Genomic DNA, 387 nt, shown 5'->3' on the forward strand with positions numbered 1-387 from the left:
GCTGGAGGCGTCCCGGCTACGGGCAGCGCGAAGGCTCAAACGGCGCCGCGGCCTCGCGGGCGGCGAGGGCCGGGGCGCGCCGCGCCAGGCGGGCAGTGTCGCGGCGGGCGGGAGTGCGGGGAAGGGGGCGCGGTGGGAGGGCTACCGCGGTGAGCCGGTGCGCAGCCGCCCGCGGACGAGGCTCCCCGCGCGGCCCAGGCTCCCGGGGCGCCGCGCCGCCCTGGGGGGGGCCCGGGCGCCCCGAGGGGCCGCCCCAGCCCCGAGCCGCCCTCCCCGGCGTGCGAAACGCCGCGGGGCCCGTCACCACCGGCTACGGCGCTGGAGGCACGACTTTTGTAAAAGCATTTAAAAAATCCTAGTCTTTAGCTAAACTAGATAGCGGAAGAC

The sequence above is a fragment of the Apteryx mantelli genome, chromosome 1 (genome assembly GCF_036417845.1).
Source record: "Apteryx mantelli isolate bAptMan1 chromosome 1, bAptMan1.hap1, whole genome shotgun sequence".
Lineage (NCBI taxonomy): Eukaryota > Metazoa > Chordata > Aves > Apterygiformes > Apterygidae > Apteryx > Apteryx mantelli.